General features: G+C 33.8%; 1 long non-coding RNA gene across 1 annotated transcript; it reads right to left on the bottom strand.

Moving 5' to 3' along the window:
* Positions 1-1,444: 1,444 nt before the first annotated feature.
* On the bottom strand, positions 1,445-3,906 carry LOC134543119 (uncharacterized). The gene is made up of 2 exons (XR_010076890.1): positions 3,646-3,906; positions 1,445-2,450 (listed from the first exon to the last, which is right to left on the bottom strand). It is a non-coding gene; the product is annotated as an uncharacterized LOC134543119 (long non-coding RNA).
* Between the last annotated feature and the right edge of the window lie 1,163 nt (positions 3,907-5,069).

Below are 5,069 nucleotides of genomic sequence, written 5' to 3'. Positions count from 1 at the left end.
CATCACTCCCCTTGTTCCCCCACCCCACGTTTCCTCCACGACTTCCCCTCAAATGCTTGGATGTCTGAAAGAGGTAAGGCCAGCTCTCAGTTCCCTTAAAAAAAAAACCCTGGTGGCCTAGACAGCTGAGGGACGAGTTAGAATTTTTCATCTATTTTTCAACTATTCATTTCACCTATTGAGGATCTTTAAGATATTTGCTGTAAAAAGTTATCATAAAGTCAATTTTTTACAACACGCTGGTCTTTAAAGACAGTTTAATTCGTAGTACACAGGCATTCGTCGCAGGCGCAAGGGAAGTAGAACACTTGTTTAATCCCCAGACCGTGGAATATTCTCCCCTGCAGTAGGTCCCTGTGATTTACCAAGATTTAACCCTCCTAACCCTCCTGGATTAAAATATTTAGGCTCTTTTAACCCCGCAATTTTTGGGTCATTGCCAATTATTGTTATTTCTGTTTTAGGTTAATTCTTAGAGATTTTTCACTTAAAGTTTTGTTACAAACTGTGTTGCCAAAAAAAAATCCATACTCTGCACAGTTTTTTACTACCATTTGAAAAAAAAGTAATATATATTTTAAGTGAAGTGTAAATGTTTGACTTGTAGCATACCCCAGAAATGGGATATATAAAATAAATAAAATATAATAATAATATGTATAAATGCAACATATTCAATCAATGGAAGTTGAGATTTCCTGTGTTTCCATGGCTTGGCAAAACATACAACTTAATGTCTATAGCTGCATCTAGAAAATAGTTCAATATTTATAAGTATGTATACAAAAAAAATTAAATTGGCATGGTGGGCGAGTTCGATCCTTAGTTTATGTAAGCTATATATACAAATTCAAGGGTGTACTCTCTTGCTCAAAACTCTCTATTTCAGTCTGACTCACTCTCCAGTGAATTCGGACATTTACCCGCTACTGCACCCATGGAAAACTGATTGTTAATGCATTCTTGTGGGAAAAATGACAAACAAAAGATAAAATCACATCAGATCACATTCTAAAATCATTCAAATGATCAAATATCATCAATCATATGATCAAAAAATATTAATTAATTAATATCATCACTGGGGTAAGTAACACCCTTGCAACTCCCGTCCTCTGAATAGCATATGATTAAAATGTTATCAGATTGTTTTACAAAGGGCATTTCCATATGCACGGGTGTGACATTTGCATGATTATCTAAGAACTTTATATTAGTTTTATTTACAAAATTTAATGTACCTTTTTTTTTAAAATGCAAGGATATAGTTCTTCCAAAACTCTTCTATTTTGTTCCATTAACAAAATTAAAATATTTCTTTTGGTTATGCTGTTATAGTGCAGTCAATAAGCGTTACGGGTGTGACAAATTTCGGACATGTTATACGTGGCAAGCAATTGTCTATAAAATCTCTGTGAACTAGTGCCAGGTAAACAAAAAACAATTCTGATTGCAAGTACTTTACTTGAAATCCTTTACAGAGAGCCAAAAAATATAATGGTAGGAAGCACAGTTACTGAAAAACAAATTTTCTAACTTAGTTACAGGTGTGACGCTGTTTGTTACGGGTGTGACATAGTCCACAAAAAATTCACAAAAATACATATCTTTATTGTAAAAATATACAGGGCAACTATGCTTTAATTTAATAAGATAGTCATGTATGTATCTGAGTTTAACAACTGGTGATTTTCTTCATAATGAAGACATTAATTTTTTACAATTTTAAGTATAAAATACATATTTATAAACATCTGCTCTGGCAATTCTACATTCTAAATGACACTGCAAGCATTAAACTTTCTAATATTATGAGTTAGCCTATCATTTGTGTAGGATAAACATATAGGTACAAACACACATTTCACATACATTTTTGACAGATATATATAAACTATGCTTGCACACTAATGGTCGTTGCTGGTGGGAAAATGTAAAAAATTCTGTTCCCCACTGCTTTTAAGCAAGGATCTGGAAGAATGCCTATAATTTGCTGCACAGACACATATGAGGTGTCTTCTTCATTCATTCTGAAAGTGTTTTCCCCAGCACATTTCTTTAAAAAAAAATTACTTTTACCTCACTTTGTTCATCAACATTAATTTGACAGATACCCACATACTGATGATTAATAGGAATGTTTTTCCCCTGTGTTGAAAACTGCACTAAAACATATGTTCCCGGTTTCAAATTTTCTGTGTTTACAGGTGTTGAAATTCTGCCTTCTGCACATTTAACTCCATCATCTGTACTTTCTTGCACTATCATCATGTTTTTGTTTCTCTTTTCTCGTTTGTCTACACCTTCGTTGCCTTTCTGCATCTTTGAGTCTTTTCAATTTTAACTTCCTTTTACTCTTAACAAACGTGCATGTAATTTTTCTGGATCTTCTCGTAGTTTCTGTCTCCACGTGCGAACCCTCGTTGCACTTTTGATTTGTTCCATGTTATCTGAAAAAAAATGTATTCCATTTCAATGTCCTCTCAATATTTGGTAGGCCTACTCACATCATATATGCTAAATTCTATAAACAGTATATTAACTAATTTTATTAACGGCTAGATCTCCAGAGTTTTAATTAATTCACATCATTTACATATGTTGGATAACATTGGGAAAATCATAGTTCTGATGCAAACAAAACATTTACAATAACAATGCATCTATGTACGGGTAAGACAATTGTGATTTCATCTCTGAATTTAATACATAGGATTATTTTAAAATATCAAACCTGCAAACATATTATTAGCCAGAGGTGCCCCCCCCCCCCCCCCCCCCAGAATTTTTTATGCCATTTTCTCAATGATTTACTCAATTATTTTATAATATTATACTTTTTTAGTATTATATTTTATCACATTTTGCATTAATTAAAACTGATTTTCTAATAATAATTTTGGTCATATCAGGTAATATTTCCATCCTGAACCGACAGATGCCAAACTGCTTTTGTTGAGGAAAGTGCGGGGTTGTCAATTTGATTTACAAGATCCCTTTCAATTATCAAAGCACCAGAAACGTATTTTCACATTAGAAGCTATAATTATGTAAATAATATATACATTTTTCTCGTCTTTTAACAACCCCCCCCCCCTACCCTGAAATTTTAATGATGCAGTCTGCATTGTTACCCCCCCTTGTGGGCACCCCTGTATTAGCATTATAATATTCTGATCATTGTGTGTGATAATTCATGAAAATATTTAACATTACTTCCTTTCCTCTGTATTAGAAAAATTATGTACATGTTTGTATAAATGTGCATTTAAAAAATTAATATTTAATGCGATTTTCTTATTTCCTTGTTATATATGTAAACTAATTATGTAATGAGTGCTATCAAATCACATCAACATAATTTTGTAAGGTTATGACACCCTATATTGACTCTAGGGCAGGCTATGCAATAACTGTTACAGGTGTGACAAATTTTTGGCCATTGGTAAATTTAAAATTACATAACTTTCTAGTACACCAACTTGAAAGACTTGATTTGACAATACTTAACCTTAATTTTAGAATGGATATTTAACAATTTTTTATTTACTTTGATCTGTGACTAAAAATTTGTTTGTTTTATGTTACGGGTGTGACACTGACACACATAATAATACAAATACTTATAAAATGAAATTGGATTACCTTGTACTGGATATTGTTGCTGCATATAAAAGCCAAAACTCTAGATCATTTTTAAATGCTTGTCAGTGTTGCCAGGTTTCCCAATGCAAAAATCCCTGCAGACTACTTAGAAAATCCCTCCAAGCCTTAAAATACCCCTACATTTTTTTTTTCTTTTTGTTATAGGACAAGTAATAATAATAATACAATATGGTATTAATAATATGTAAAAATTGTTTTTAATGAAGTAGGCTACACCTAGTCCACACACAAAATTTTCTATTCAATTCTACCTTAAATGTATCACATTTTTTTGTCCTAAAGACTTTGACATTTGATAACAGTTTCATCTTCTTCGTCTTCAGCAGCCAAGAGTCCAGCAATTTCAGATTCCTTGTGATCTTTCTTGTACATGTTTTCGTTGAACAACTCCAGCATTTTTTCAGTTACTTACTTCATGTTTTCGTTTTGCATGGCTAACTTGACATAGGGATGTTGGAAAAATATCGATATATCGAAATACCGATATTTTTAATACGATATATTAAAAAAATCGTAGATATTTTATCAAAGATATATATAAATATCAATATTTTTCAGCGATATTTCTATTCGATATTTTCATAAATAATGAATACAGCCAATAAAATGTCGTTAACTGCATCTACCATTTGGAAGTTTTTCAAGAAGATAGACTCTAAAAGTGTATCATGTAATTTGGGTGGGAAAACCAACAAAACGAGTGGAAACACAACAAACCTAGCAACACATTTAAAAAATAAGCACCAGCACACATTCGTTCAACTGCACAAGAAAAGTAATGATGCCAAAACAAAAAAAAAATTGGTTGTCTGTAAAGTCGGTTTATGGGCGATATTTTAACGTGACAATATCATAACATAACATTGATGAAATGATTACATACTTTTATGAATAAAATTGAATCATTTTTATTGAATTATCACTATTTTGTAGGGGTACAAAGAAGGAGTGAAATGAAATCTAAAATTTAATTGATAAATTTATTTTTATTTGCACTCATTAATTCAAATATGTTTTGACGTCCCTCGGCTTTAGGTCCCTGATTCCCCGTTTGCGTAATTGCCCTGTCTTGCCCGTGCAGTGAGGTGTGGGTCCAGGCCAACGTGGCCGGGACCGGGAAATACGGGACCTGGAGGGAATTTTAGGTGAGGAGGAAGAATGGTAGGCGGTTCCAAGGATGACTCGGTGTTGACTGTTCCACGAGCCCCTTTTATTGTCGCTTAGAGAGCCTGCCGCAGCCTGGCAGACCCGTCGCGGAACGAGCGCCCTCCCCGCTACGACTCGGACTCCCGGAAGAAAGTCTTGTCCGTTAACACGTCCCGACATAAACTGGGAAGTTTCTCCCGTAACAATGGCCCCAATTAAGGTTGCTCCGTAATGATGCGCAACGCGTGCGCGGTCCG

This window comes from Bacillus rossius (genome assembly GCF_032445375.1).
Source record: "Bacillus rossius redtenbacheri isolate Brsri chromosome 9 unlocalized genomic scaffold, Brsri_v3 Brsri_v3_scf9_2, whole genome shotgun sequence".
Lineage (NCBI taxonomy): Eukaryota > Metazoa > Arthropoda > Insecta > Phasmatodea > Bacillidae > Bacillus > Bacillus rossius.
This window is presented reverse-complemented; position numbering and strand designations above follow the sequence as displayed.